Source organism: Pseudochaenichthys georgianus, chromosome 6, assembly GCF_902827115.2.
Source record: "Pseudochaenichthys georgianus chromosome 6, fPseGeo1.2, whole genome shotgun sequence".
NCBI lineage: Eukaryota > Metazoa > Chordata > Actinopteri > Perciformes > Channichthyidae > Pseudochaenichthys > Pseudochaenichthys georgianus.
Window position 1 is genome coordinate 4,657,829 of NC_047508.1, and position 15,560 is coordinate 4,673,388.

At 39.8% G+C, this 15,560-nt stretch overlaps 1 pseudogene; it reads left to right on the forward strand.

The window, feature by feature from the left end:
* The window catches only part of LOC117447889 (paired box protein Pax-6-like), a 33,614-nt pseudogene extending 19,986 nt beyond the window's left edge, over positions 1-13,628 (forward strand).
* The last annotated feature ends 1,932 nt before the right edge of the window (positions 13,629-15,560 follow it).

Consider the following 15,560-nt stretch of genomic DNA (forward strand, 5'->3'; position numbering starts at 1 on the left):
AGAGAACTATCATCCGCTGCCTAGTCGTGTACCTTGGAGAAAAGGAAGAGGACATTTTCAAGGAGTTTAGCGGCGTAATTAAAAATCTTGAAATCAAATCAAATCCACGGGCACAGTGACACAGGACAAAAGCACTGCTCTCTGTCGGTTACATTCTGAAGCATATTGCACTTTTGGCCACACCCCCATCAATAATATCTTAGCAACGTTCAGCATGGATAGGTGTTGACAGCAATGGCACGGGAAAAGGATTGTGTAACATTTGAGAAGTGGCTTCTGCTCTCACTTAACCAGTTCACATGTCGTATGGAACCTGCTAAACAGATGAGAAGGTACACTAACACGTGCACGGTTGGGATTGACCAAATCTGTCCACATGCATTGAAACACTAGGCAAAGTACTCAAAAGCACCTCTGTGTGTCTTCAGGACCACATTGCCATGACGACACACACATGCAGACTCAATAGGTGAAAACAATACCAGCGTTGCTTTAGCAGCTGGTAATAATGGCTCTGAATTCTCTAAGAGTGACAGTTTAAAAAGTATGCAGTTACCTAATTCATGATCTCTTATGCGCTAACCTATTATTTAATGTGCTTCAAAAGGACATGAATATCAATTAAATTCAAAACCTTTATTTATCCAGGTAAAATCCCATTGAGATCAATGATCTCTTTTTCAAGGGAGACCTGCAGCAGTAGGTTCCACAAGAAGACAAACAAACATCAACAACAGAACAACAAAAGGACATCATACAGCAAAATGTACAGGGACTACAATGTACATATTTAACCACATGTGCAGGTACCAACAACATCTGATTGTGTAGCATCCAACCGAGCTTTAAAAACATGTAGTGATACTATCTTGGTACTTTTCCATTCTTTTTGCAGACTGTTCCAAGTTAGTGGAGCTGCGCATCTAAAAGCTGTCTTCCCTAAGACAGTCCTAGCACTTGGCACATTTCATAAAACCACAGCATGCGTTCTCAGGCAATAAGTACTTTCAATTCGCCGAGAGATCAGGGAGCAGATGTAATATGGTAGTTTATCCAACATGGCTTTGTGAATGAAAAAGTACCAGTGACTGAGCCTCCGTACAGTTAGTGATGGCAAAACCGCCTTGGTATACAGGGTACAGTGATGCGTAAGTGCTTTACAATTTGTCAAACATCTCAGTGCGCTGTGATACGCAGCATCTAACTTGCTCAGGTAATGGGCAGGTGCATTCATATATAACAAATCACCATCGTCCAGCACAGGTCAAAAGGTCACAGAGCCTTTTCCTGGCCTCAAGCGAGAAACAGGACGTGTTCCTGAAGAAGAAACCTAGCCTAACCCTCAGCTTTTTAAGCAGGTTATTTACATGAAATTTTAAATCTATATCGCCTTCATCAGAGACCGGTCCACCCAGGATCTGACCATACGATGCAGCCATCGTGGTGGAGGGAAACAAATGAAAGAGCATTCTGCGTTAAATGTGTTCTCCAGTTTGAAACAACGACTGTCGGCAGTGGAAACATCTTTGTTACATCTTTTGTCAAATGGATGTGTGATCTGCAGACTGGTGGCCATTGGGAGTTTGTTTCTGTAGTTTTACAACAACTTTACAGATTTGACATATTTGGCACTGGTTTTAAATCTGCAAAGGCCTCTAACTTCGTTGTGATGGCAGCATGTATTAGCTGTGTCCCCGTGTCCCATGGTAATATGGCTATTGTGTTTATTTATTATTTGAGGGGCAATTTACATTTGTGTTATTTATCTTTTTTCTCAAGATTGAAATGAAGCTCAGCGCAAGTTCTTTCAGGAAGACGGGGTGTATATACATTCACTCCCCAGCTGCATATAACCAGCTCCTCACAGGCGGTCTCTTTAACCTATTACATTTCACCTCATTCTCCAGCAGCCAATCAGCGAGCTGCAGCCAAACTATAACATGGTTCTCCTCTCTCCTGCAGTCAGCTGTGACTTCAGGTGTTCATGCACCTTATCATATGGCGTCAATACATGTTCAAACAAAAGGAATTCTCTCCTGACTGAAACATCATGCGTTGAAATAAACAACTGCAGTTCAAAATAAAAGTGAATTGCCTAATATTCTTGTTGTGGAATCAATTGATTTATTTCTTTAAAGGCAAAAACATGAAAAAGCTAAGAAAATAAACTATTGAGCACAATATATTTGGAGCAACTTAATTTATAAATGGTTGTCAACTTAAAAACGTGTGTTCACAATGAGGGTAATTAAGTACATACAACTTAAAATTCCTTTTAAATCATGTGGTAAAACTAGTCGGAACAACTTAATATTTTGAGTAATCAACTTCAAAACTTGTGTTTATGCTCCAATTATGAAGTAAGTGGTAATTAAAAACACCTCTGACTGTAGAGAAAAGCCTTCTCCCCTAACTCAAATAACTGTGTTGCTTTAAGACAATCTCATTAGAAGTTGTCTTAACTCAATAACTCGATGCAAACTGTTGCGTTGATTGTCTTTGTTGAGCCAAGGCATCTGTTTTTAGAGTGTGCTTTGATATTGTGTTCTCGGTCATGTGGCCCTTCAATAGTGTTTTGTTTTTCAGATAGTTTACAGATTTGTATCTTCATGGTCAACTGTATTTTCTACTTGTTTTGTTTCTATTTGGAGATGTTCAAATTTTATAATTGTTTATTTTGGACTCTTTTTCATTTATTTGTAATGATGTGCAATGCCTCGTTTAACAAGTATATCTTATCTTAGTATCTGTTAGGGGTCAGTAATGCCTCGGTTAGGTTCTTAAGTTTCTATCCAACAATGCTTTACAATTGTTGTTCTCGTTTATTAACATATCTGTGTTTATCTGCAGGTTTCATCAATCAATCGAGTCCTCAGGAACCTCACCAGTGATAAGCCGCAGATGGGCACAGTGGGAGCTGAGGGGATGTTTGACAAACTCAAGATGCTCAACGGACAAACCTCCTGGGGGGGGGCGCTCAGGGTGGTACGCTGGGACGACACTCACTACTCCTGGTAAGACACTAAGTCACCTACTACGTCTACGACTAGCAATACTACTACAGTATTGGAACTACACTCACTGCCACCAGACACCCCCTCTTTCCATTGAGGCGTTTCCATGGCAGCTGCACCAACTGCCCCAAAGATTGGTTTCAGTCCAGCACCAACTAGTAGCTCAGCCAGAACTGTGAACAGAGAGCAGCATAAGTCAGATGCTGGGGCGGAGCAACAACAGCACATGGCGAGAGTAGAAAGTCGTTGCGGAAGCCGTAGCACCAAGATCTCTGAGTCGTTAAAGTGCAATCACACATCATTCATGTTTTATTACATGTTATTTAGCTGAGGCTTTCATTCAAAGCAAATTACATACACTTTCATAGCAGGACATGTGGGCGTGTAGCCTCATACTTTGAATTACAACCTGTTAATTATTTAGACTGGCTTCTGTGGCTAGGTTAACATACTCCATGTAATATGAGAGAAAATATACATTATACAAATATTTTTATTTAAAGTGCCATGTTGCCAAACATTGTCAATTAAAACTAAAAAGAGAAATATTAAGAAGAGTATCAATCTAGTTTGTAATAGCAACATGAGCACAGTTCCAACATGGTTGTATTTGTGAAGGATATTCACACTGGTGTCATACACAGTGCCATCAGGACTCCTCTCAGGCGCTGGTCAGCGGAAAGCAAACGGGTTTCTAAGTGATTTGCAGGTTGAATCAACTATGAACAGAACTAGACTCAGCACACAACTCAAACGGAACTCGTTCCAGTGGAAAAGGGGGGTCAGAGGACCTTTCGGACTGAATATGTGGGACTGAGTTAGACCTCATATTTTCTGTTCAATTTCCCAAGTTAAGATTCTAAGTTATGTTAGACATTTTATTTTGTAGGTCATGCATGAAATGATATAAATACAGTGTCCCCCACGTTATGTATCAGTGTCACTGTTACTAATTGTTCCTGCTTGTGTAGACTTTACATTGAAAGGACATAATAGTGAGACAACAAAATACAACTTTGAGATTATAATTTAGATTTTTGATTAAATAGTACATTTTCAAAGTTCTATGAATTCTTTATTTAAAGTATAACATTAATCATGTTTCTGTTGTTACAAAATCTGGCTCTAGTATTAACATTCAAATACTTTGTTGTTGACTTGATCTCAAGTCACATTCATCCCATGCTTTTAATTATTTCTTCATAAAAAGAATGCAGCAGCCGCAGTAAATTGCCCACTTGCAAATTGATTCAAAATTCCCATTATACGGGACAGAGGACACATTGTGTGGAGCTGACATGAGCAGCTTCCCTCTCCCTCCGTGTGTGTGGCTGAGGCCCCTTTTGCTGCGTGGAGGCCAGGCTCATATGCTGCTGCTCCGCCTCCTCCAGCACCCTGGGATTACAGCAGAGAAACAGAATCAGGCTGTACTGCCACGGCTGCTGCCTCCACATCAGTGTGTGTGTGTGTGTGTGTGTGTGTGTGTGTGTGTGTGTGTGTGTGTGTGTGTGTGTGTGTGTGTGTGTGTGTGTGTGTGTGTGTGTGTGTGTGTGTGTGTGTGTGTGTGTGTGTGTGTGTGTGTGTGTGTGTGTGTGTGTGTGTGTGTATGTGAGCAGGGGAGGGAGAAGGGGGCGTCTGCTCTCATTTGTGTCTCTTTCTGCCTGACTGACTGTGACACTGAGCAATGGCTTCATTCTGTTTTGCAGTCTCTGTCTGCTGGGGATAATGAATAATTAGGCTAGCACCACAAATAACACGAGTTCCACAGGGAGGGACTGGAGCGCTCGTCTGCTCAGGGATCACATGTTGGAGATCTGCTCTCTGAAGGGCCTGTACCTTCACTTTACCCGCACATCAATATAACGCATTGTATCGTCTACTGATCAAGGCTGTGTTTTAGAGAAATAGTGAAGCCACTCATTTAGCTGGAGATGCCTGGATAGCGCTTACGCCTACTGTATATGGGATGACTTGTGTTTATTGCACTTATATTATTTTGTATGTATTATTCAAAACAATATAGCTTATTTTGCAGATACGAAGAATGGAAACGTTATGAAGGTGTAATGCTTACAAGAACCTATATTAATATTGTACACATATATTGTTAAATAGTATACAAAGCAATATCATTTAATATTATTTTGTGCATGTAGCACACAGATAAAAAAAAACTTTATAAAAGTATAATATATCAAAAAGTAAATAAAAATAGTTAAATAAAACAGTCTTTGTTTTTAATCATTTATCTTAATGTTGTACTCATATTATTTGTATGTATTATACAAAGCAATATATTTAAAAGAAAATGTAATTATAAATAGTATACATAGCTTATTTTAATGCAGGTAACATACAGATTAGCATAACATACCTGATATGTATTGAGCATAAAGAACATTATTCCCTACTAATATGAGCATGTTACACCAATATGCGGACACACGACTATGATGCTCAGAGCGGGGATGTGTTAGGACAATGTTTTTCTTGAAAAACATAAATGTTAATATCATAAATCTGTGAAACAAACTCACCTGAAGTAACATGAACAACTCATGTCCTTGTCATTAATCAGCCTTAATAAAGCTGTTTGAGTGCTATGGTTAGTTCCAAAAACAGACTAGATTTGTTCTAAAACATTGTGATTTATATACATGTTTATGTTGTTGGTGAAAAATATATTTACTCCCATACTATACTTAAGATAAGTTTGAGGTTCACCTTCATTTTCTCCATGTTCAACAATACCTTTTACCTTCCTTCCTGTGTGCAGAGTGTCCGCAGGCGGAGGGGGGGGAGAACACCATATCAGGAAGTTCCAACGGTGACGACTCAGAGGAGACTCAGATGAGGCTCCAGCTGAAGAGGAAGCTGCAGAGAAACAGAACGTCTTTCACTCAGGAGCAGATAGAAGCACTGGAGAAAGGTGCATGGAAGTTGTTTATCAGAACATCGTACAGCTCCACACACATTGAAACAGTATACGTCTTTTCTCTATGTGTCTGAAGTGAGGAGCACCTCCACTTTGACTGAACTGAGGCCAGTCAGATTCCAAATGTTCCCATATGACAACTATAGGGATGTTCACACGATGACATCACTATGACATCACCTGTTCAAACTGTTAGGATATCAAATGAATCACCAACTGAATCACTTCTTCCTCATTCGGTGCTTACACTGACAGTTTGGCTAAGAAGGGATGGTTGTTGTTGAAGTCTCAATAGACACAATTGCACGTTGCACGTGTTGTGTTACTGTGTTCTACTGCCTAATTAATGTTCATGAAGATTCAATGTATCAACTACAAGACATGCCTGGTGTTCTGGAAATGGCAATGTCTCTTAAATCCTCCGGTTAAGTGAACCATGTTCTGAAACCTTGAGAGCATTAGGTCAAGTTGTCTCATATACCTTCCCTGATTGGACCGGGTGGAGTTGGGTCTATGCCCTGAAACAAATACAGGCATCAGTCATCTGCATAAAGCAAAATGAACATCAACCAATTTGAATACCTTTTAACTATTTGATCTTTTAATCAAGTATTCTTGCCATGGAGCGCATACTGTATATAACATACAGTACAACATTTCATTTGACAAGGTGTTACAGATTTTGGAAAACAATGCTTCATTATAAATACATTACTTTAAATTAGAAACAGCATACTATCCTGTCATGACACAATGTGTTGTTCTTCCAGAGTTTGAAAGGACTCACTATCCAGATGTGTTTGCCCGAGAACGCCTTGCCAACAAAATAGACCTTCCAGAGGCCAGAATACAGGTAAGCTCCATGCAATATGATTTATTTAGGCTTACAAGTCAGTACAGTCAGAATGTCTTAGTGCTTGTGTGTGTTGCAATAATATACGTTTTTATCAAACCCTTTAATTGACCTAACCCCAATCCTTAATAAGATGAATATAACCGGTTTGCATATGGCCACATTAGTGTTGTTTAAAAGGTGAAGACATTAAAAGGAAGACATGTGAAGCCCTCTCTTAACCTCATTTCTATCATGGCATGTGCAGGTTTGGTTTTCCAATAGACGAGCGAAGTGGAGAAGAGAGGAGAAACTGAGAAACCAACGTCGCCAGGTGTCCAGCTCCTCCAACCATATCCCCATCAGCAGCAGCTTCAACACCAGTGTGTACCAGCCTATACCACAACCTGCTACACCAGGTACTGTAATACTACTATACAATTGCATACTCTACCACACAACATGTATTTTAAAGCATGTTTCAACAGGCCTTTTTTCACAGAAGACATGTTGTTTGTTTGTTGGATGGAGCATGGGATTTTCTTGACCAGAGTATTAAAATATTTCCTCAAGTTTCAAATAAATAACAAATATGTAGAAACTTCTCAGACCACTCCCATGGCATCATCTATGTATCTTGTGTCCTAACAGAAACACAAAATTCAAGCAACTGATGGCAAAATACAAAACATAGATAGCTGTTTTTCTAAAATGTCTCTGTTGCAACAGCTGGCTCACTTTGAGTGCTGTTAGCTGTGTGTTTTGCCATATACGTTTATTTGTGATTTCCAAACAATGACCAATGATCTCTACTGCGTCCACCAATGTCATAAAGACATTATAATAGCTTGTATGTACGGTTACATTGCCTGGAATATAACAAATCTCATTGTTCTGTTCATTTCTCCATCCTCTCTAGTGTCCTTCTCTTCAGGATCCATGTTGGGAAGGTCGGATTCAGTTCTGTCCAACAGCTACGGCCTACCCACAATGCCCAGCTTCAGTATGGCTGCCAGTCTGCCTATGCAAGTAAGATTACTCGACTAAACAGCAGAACACACAACTAACCAATCACTGCAACACCCATCTGGCTTCAACTGGGATTAGGGTTAGGGTTAGGGTTAGGGTTGTGCTGATATACATGTGATGGTCAATGTGTTGACACAGTTGATTTAAACATCTTTGTGGGAATGTTTGTCTTGCATGAACTTGGCTTATCATGATCCTGGTGGTGTTGGGGGGCCTGAGTTCATTTCTACCCGTTCATTGGATTTACTAATTGACCTATCACAACCTATTGAGTCTACAGTATGTGAGTTTACCGCCAAACCTGGATCCACCTGGATCGGCAAGGTCTTACTTCTACTCACTTGTGGGAACCTTGTAGGATTCCAGTGTATATAAATAAGGTGTGGCCCTAACCAAGTGTGAGTCTGGCAGCTGTGCAATCTTACCTTATAGCAGCAGAGGAGTTGTGTTCTGATTGGTTCTCCCAATCCAAATGGTTGGGATGTTTTCATTTTGAGATATGGTTCACCGTTTATACAGGCTTTTATCATTTGGTCGTTACAATGTGACAATTGTTTCTACCGACCCAATGTCCAAAAACATTGGGTCGGTAAAACTGAACTTTGCGGCTTTAACATTGTTTTTGACAACCTCAAAAACCTCCATTTCAAAATGAGTTTCTGGACTCAGAGCCTCCAGAAAAACAAACACTGATATATTTAGCAAAGAAGTTGAGGCTCATTTAATTGTTGCTATGTCACATGGTTTGGTTACACATTGTATTAGCTAATCAAATACGCAGGAACACACATTTCTGAGAGAGTACTTTCTGAATGTTGCACCATACATACATACATGTTTATAAGGTTGTTGTTTTTTGGTCTGAATACTCACTTGATGGATCCAGACAATGTTTGATCATGGATTACGGAAGGGTCTCAGACCACCAACATGAATAAAGACACATAATACTGGGAGCTGAACCTTGTGGGACCAAAAAGTATTCACATACATTTTGGAACTTATCGAACATATACAGGATCCGCAGATTTAAGCTTGGGTGTATTGGTTTCACCCATCAGTGGGGGGGGGGGGCTCTTCACACTTATATGGCTTGTTTAAAGTAGCCTTTCCTGTGGGAAAATAAAGTATTACTTAAGCAATTTGAAAGGGAATTGCATGCAATGTAAAATGAACAGCTTAGTTAATTTTTTTTACGATAGTTACAAGAGTTTAATAACACTGCTAATGTTGCATATGACCAACCCAATGGAGAATGGCTCATCAGTTACATTCTGGTTTTAATGTTCAAAATGTTTTGATGGTTCCAGGCATCCAGCCAGAGCTCCTATTCCTGCATGCTGCCCACCAGCCCAACTTTAAATGGAAGAAGTTATGAGACCTATACTCCTCCACACATGCAGCCACACATCAACAGCCAGTCAATGACGTCCTCCGCAACATCGTCAACAGGTAGGAAGTCAACTGATACAGTTGGTTCTCCTCAACCCTCCCCTCCTTTATAATACCTTTGATTGATCTCAGTGTCTTCACAAGTGGGATAACATAATTGTTTAAATGTAAATGCAACATTTGGGGGAAGCTTTGAGAACATTAAAGCGCTATCCGTTAGACTCTTAACATCAACACGTCACCAAATGCACATTAATAACAAAACGGAAAACTGAGAGACCAACCCAATTGAACAACACAACAACAATCATGTTGTGCAGCATTCCATCAATGGAAATATTATTCATTTTCTACAAATTACACAAAACTTGATGATTTTGATATTTTCGGAATTTCCCCTAGTATTTAAAATAGAGTTCTGTCGGTTTGCACAATGCTTAGCTGTACAATGTTCATTAATTTCATTTCATTTCATTTCAAACCTTTATTTATACAGATAAAATCCCATTGAGATCATTGATCTCTTTTCCAAGGAAGACCTGTTCAAGTAGTTCCACATGCAATATAAAAGCATAAACAGAACAACAATAGGACATCATACAGCATCATTTACATAATTATCCACATAAACAGGTACCGATAGCTTCTGATTGACTAGCATCCAACCGAGCTTTAAAAACATTTAGTGGCACCAGATTGTTCAGTTTCCATTTAATTTGCAGACTATTCCAAGACAGAGGAGCTGCGCATCTAAAAGCTGTCTTCCCTAAGACAGTCCTAAAAGTTGGCACATTTAATAAAACCACAGCATTCGATCTCAGGCAGTAGCCACTTACAATTTTCCGTGAGATCAGGGAGCAGATATAAGATGGAAGTTTCCCTAGCATGGCTTTGTATATAAAAATGTACCAGTGACTGAGCCTCCGTACAGTTAGTGAAAGCAAACCAGCCCTTGCATACAGGGTACAGTGATGGGTTAATGCTTTACAGTTTGTCACAAATCTCAGTGCGCTGTGATACGCAGCATCTAACTTGACCAGGCAATGGGCAGGTGCATTCATATAGACCAGATCCCCATAGTCCAGCACAGGTAAAAAGGTCACAGTGACTAGCCTTTTCCTGGCCTCAAGCGAGAAACAGGACTTGTTTCTGAAAAAGAACCCTAGCCTAACCCTCAGTTTTTTTAGCAGGTTATTGACATGAAGTTTAAAAGTGAGACAATCATCAAGCCAGATACCAAGGTATTTGTAACAGGCAACCACTTCAAGTTTTGTTCCTTGCGTAATTACAATATCTAAAACAGGCTCTGGTGTCTTTTTTGCTTTTGAAAAGAGCATTACCTGGTTTTATCCACATTTAAAAGAAGCTTTAATTCAGAGAACTGAGTCTGAATAGTGTTAAAAACAGCCTGTAATTTAACACCAGCCTCTTTAATGGAGGGACCTGCACGATACATCACAGTATCATCCGCATAAAAATGTAAAGTAGCTTCATCCACATTATCACCTACACTGTTAATATATATGGAGAATAAAAGTGGTCCTAAAACAGAACCTTGTGGTACACCATTAGAAATGTTTAACCACTCAGAAGACAGTCCATCAAAATGAACACATTGGGACCTTTCAGAGAGATAGTTCACAAACCACCCCACTGCAACATGCCATAGGCCAATACTGAGTAGCCTCTGCTTTAAGATGAGATGATCAACGGTGTCAAACGCTTTGGAAAGGTCAATAAACAGAGCTGCACAACTCTGCTTATTATCTAAAATAGTAGTAATGTCATTTACCACTTTCATTGTGGCAGTGATGGTGCTGTGTTTCTTTCTGAATCCTGACTGATGTTTAGACAGGATGTCATTTGTACATAAAAACTCCTTTACCTGTTCACTCACTAGGCGTTCAAGAACCTTAGCCAGAACTGACAATTTAGAGATTGGCCTATAGTTATTTAAAATAGTTGCCTCCCCTCCTTTCAGTAAAGGCAAGACATAAGCAGACTTCCATACTTTTGGAATTGTATTTGTGCTGAGGGAGAGGGTAAAAAGAGAAGTAAGAGGTGGAGCAATAAAATCTGCAGCTATCTTTAAAAAGAAATGTTCTAAGTTGTCCGGGCCAGCCGGTTTCCGAGGATCTAGCTTAGATAATGGTTCATGAACAACATTGACAGTAAAAGGGGTAAAACTGAAAGGGTTTTCCAGACCACATTGTTCAGAGTCACAGACTGTAGTGTTCACAGAAGCAGAGTTAGAAACAGAATCAAATAGAGAACCACAGGACACAAAATGCTCATTAAAGCAATTTAGCATAGTAGCCCTGTCCGATATAGAGCCAGATGCTGTGGTAAGGCACGGAGGTAGCTCATTACGGATCTCACCGGTTGATATCGATTTTAATTGCTTTCCAAAATTTCCTAGGATTATTTAGGTTTTCTGTGGTAACTGACAAATAGTACTTCGACCTTAGCACTTTTTACATTGAAGTGAAGCTATTCCTTAGCTGCCTAAAACGCAGCCATTCTACCTCTGAGCCTGATTTCCTAGCCCTTTGCCCAGGCCTTGTTTCTCTCATGAAGGAAACTGGACAGATTAGCAGAAACACCCAAGGATTGTCTCGTCCCTTTACTCTAAATGTACGCAGGGGTGCATGTCTATCAATGATCTCCATAAAACCAAGATAAAATAAGACCATGCAGTTTCAAACATCAGCACACAGATCGATTTTACCCCAATCAAACCCAAACAGATCATGCACAAAACCCTGCTCACAAAATGTTTTATTGTCTCTCTTGATGATAATGCCGAGAGGTTTAACCTTTTGGACCTTAGTATCCCTAAATGTGGCTACAACACAGTGATCGCTCAGATCATTTGCAAGTACTCCCACAGATGAATATTTATGGGGAACATTAGTTAAAATTAGATAAATTAGGGAGGATTTATTAGGGGACTTAATATTTGGGCGAGTAGGACTGTCAACAATCTGAGTAACATTCAATGAGATACAAAGGTTTTTAAAATCCTCTGACACTGCAGTTAACCAGTCCCAGTTAAAATCTCCAAGTAGCACTATTTCCTTGTAGTCTAGTTGTGATAAAATATTTGCTAGTGAAGACAAGGAGTCTTTGACAGCTGAGGGGGGTCTGTAGCAGCCCACCACCATGACCTGTTGACCCTTTGCCACTTCTATATTTAAGGCTAAAAATTCAAATTGCTTACTGATCGATTTGGAAACTAATGTGGTTACACTGAACTTATTCTTAACATAAATTGCAACGCCACCACCTTTATTAGGCCGGTCGGTACGATACACATTAAAACCATTTAAGGCAATGTCAGAGGCCAAAATAGACTTATTAATGAAGATAGAAGGTCCAGGGAGAGCTTTTCAGATGAAAACTATAACATACTTAGATAAAATAAATAATGTATTTAAATGCCTTGTGTGAATTCTATACATTATGGGTTTGCCTACAGGAAAAAACACACCATTAGACTTTGTTTTGGTATGTCTGTCAACTCTAATGATCTCTTTGCTCCCTCTCACCAGGTCTGATTTCCCCCGGGGTCTCAGTTCCATTGCAAGTTCCAGGAAATGAAGTGGACATGTCACAGTACTGGCCACGCCTGTAGTGATGTCATGTCTGACAGCAACAGGACTTCTGCAACAGGACTGTATGGGACCTCAAAGCATCCCCTATTCCTATTTTATAGCCTGAATGTGAATGCACCAGTCATTGACAAAAAGAAACTGCACCGCAGGAATTACTCTGATTAGTGTTTGTGCAACAATTCCGGTGACAAGCAGGACAGAAGGATGATCAATCTTCCATCTGAAGGATTTCAATATCACCACAAACCAGAGCAAGAGGATAAAAGGTCTTTGAGAGTTCTGCCCTTGAAGCCCAGAACAGAAAGCTCTGTCCCGAGCTGTTTTCTGGAAGCTCAGGAAGCTGGCCCATCCTCTGGCAACACTAAACTCCAGATAGGAATAAACTGCTGAGTGTCCATGTGGAAAATCTTTGGGAAGACACATTACCTCGACGTTCAGTTCCTGATGTATATCACGTTGGTGTATGTAGCAAAAAAGACTTTGACTGAAACATGAAGGGAAGAACTTAATGAAACTTGAAATGAACTCTGCTGTGAATTTGTTTCATCAGCTGATTCCAAAAGCTCCGGCCGGGAATGTGTATAGAATTTCAGAATGTGGATTCTGGTGATATGTGTTTGGTATTGTAAAAACTTGACCTGGATGTGATATGCTAACTAGCATGGACTGACAAACTGATAAAGGTTTAAGGGCAAAAATATCAGTTTGTTTGAATTCCAAAGTTTGTATGTCCAGAAATTCAACAGTTAACAAACCATTGAACGACTGGAGGCCTCAATGCTTGTTTATGAAAAGTGAACATAAGACTGTGTCTGGGATGTAAATCTGTTTCTAATTTGAAAGTGTAAAGTATTTGTCTTCTCCAGTGATCTGGGAAGGTTTCCATAATAAAGTTATTTCAATTATAATCCTTGTTATGATATATGTATATTGTTTTGGTTATATTAATAGAATGTTTTGTTGAACCATCCTTGGTGAATCTATGATAGGAAACATTGGAGCTGTTCTGGAGGATTGTGGTAAATCTTTTTACTGGGTTCTACTGGGTCATTTAAAGAAGGTGTTGGTGTTAGATAAATATGTTTGCAACAGAAGTGGAAAGACACATGATTCTGTAAGTGGTGCTGGAACTATGAAGCAGTAGTGACTACCTGCAGGCCAGGGAGCCGAAGTGTGTGCCAAGCTAATCAGTATTTAGAGCAAGTTAGCCACAATAACTCTTATTAGATAGCTCGTTTGCTAGCTAGCTAGATTGGGGTACTGCAGTGTTTTAGGAAACACTATTGTTCCTCCTGAACCTGCACAGGATAGAGCAGGATTCCCAGTATGCAGACAACAGAAGGATAAAAAAACAAGCATATAAAGGCAATTTAAACGTACTCGTATGGCACTACTGCACAACACAAGAAAAGCCAGTTAGAGTTAGAGGCCATACACATGCAGCGTGTGGACACTCAAGGACACGGGGCACTCGCACTGCCAACTTTTCGGTGGCACTCAGGCAGGTTAAGTCTAACTGGATTGCTCTTAAGGCATCGTTAATGCGTTGGTGGCTGCCTTCTGTGCGGCTACATTGAAAACAATCAAAGGAAGCATACAACACTGTTCCTGTTCACCCACCACCTAAGTAGCAACGACCATAGGACAATTTTGAGAACGTCCTAGCTTCAATTTACTTTTGGGATTAGCACCTTCCCATTGGCTAAAAAGTGATGGGTCACAGTCCATGAAGTTGCACAGTACTCAGTTGGCAGCCACAGAGGACATTCTTGATTTTGGTTGTCTTCAATAATAAAGGTCTTTAAGGACATCCACGTAAACACAGACAGTGGCAGAACGTCAGTGTTAGTATTATTAGATCTCAGTGCTGCATTTGACACTGTTGACCACAGCATGTTACTAGACCGACTGGAAAACTGGGTGGGACTTTCGGAAACAGTTCTAAATTGGTTTGAATCCTACCTAAAGGACAGACACAACTTTGTTTATTTAGGTACATACACATCTGAGTTGACACATATGACATGTGGTGTTCCTCAAGGCTCCATCTTGGGGCCTCTTCTCTTTAATATCTACATGCTACCACTGGCTCAGATAATGAAAAACAACAAAATAAGTTACCATAGCTATGCAGATGACACACAAATCTACGTAACAATTTCGCCAGGAGACTATGCTCCAATTCAAACACTGAGTAAGTGCATTGAACAAATCAATGACTGGATGTGTCAGAACTTTCTCCAATTAAACAAAGATAAAACTGAGGTAATGGTTTTTGGAGCAAAGTCAGAATGTATAAAAGTGAGCACTGAGCTTCAGTCTGCAATGTTCAAACCAACAGATAAAGCCAGAAATCTAGGTGTAGTCATGGACTCTGACCTGAGTTTCAACAGTCACATTAAAACAGTTACTAAATCAGCCTACTATCACCTAAAGAATATATCTAGGATTAAAAGACTAATGTCACAGCAGGATTTTGAAAAACTTGTCCATGCTTTTATCTTCAGTAGACTGGACTACTGTAATGGTGTCTTCACAGGTCTCACTAAAACATCTATTAGAAAGCTGCAGCTGATTCAGAACGCCGCTGCTCGAGTCCTCACTAACACTAAGAAAGTGGATCACATCACTCCTGTTCTGAAGTCTTTACACTGGCTTCCTGTGTGTCAAATAATAGATTTCAAAATACTGCTGCTGGTTTATAAAGCACTGAATGGTTTAGGCCCAAATTACATTTCTGACCT